A 731-nucleotide genomic window follows, 5' to 3' on the forward strand; every position below is an offset into this window, starting at 1 on the left:
TTTATCACTTTTAATTTTGAGATTTTTGTGCTTGAAAAAAAAAATTTAGAATGCATCGATCAAATAATAGGTCCGATATTGGATGTGATTTAGCATTAATATTGTGTTATATAATTATTATATTAGTCTTTAAATATGATTACGTAAATAATACATAATTGTTATTAAATTTTCAATATATTAGTTGGTTTTATTAATTTATTTTTCCACATATATTAATTATAGGGTAATGTTTGGGTCATTTTAATGGAGAGAGAGAGAGAGAGAGAATTTGATTTATGTTAATTGAAATGTAAGACAAAATGAAAAAAGAATAATGATTATCTAAATTTTTTATATGTTATATGAAATATATATATAAATATATATTATATTATACTGACTTTAAATTTAAGTACAATAATTGATTCTTGCAAAGTTGAATACAATATTCTTCTAACCATATATTCTTAGACTATGTAGAAATGGGTCAAACACTAGAAACCAAGGAGGTTCCATATGCATGACCTTATAGTAGTGCGCCCCTTGTGTGCAATTGCAAAACTACCATAACATCAAAGCATGATTCAAAACCTTTTGTTACACCATTTGTTTTCTTACAACTAAAATAGCTAATTTGTCACCGTTTATAAAATTTATTCTTATAAGATGTTGATGAGTTCTTAGTCAGCACGCCAGAATAATAAAAAATATCACTTTAACTTATGGTAAAATAATGATATTTAGATAAA

This window comes from Arachis duranensis, chromosome 9 (genome assembly GCF_000817695.3).
Source record: "Arachis duranensis cultivar V14167 chromosome 9, aradu.V14167.gnm2.J7QH, whole genome shotgun sequence".
Classification (NCBI taxonomy): domain Eukaryota; kingdom Viridiplantae; phylum Streptophyta; class Magnoliopsida; order Fabales; family Fabaceae; genus Arachis; species Arachis duranensis.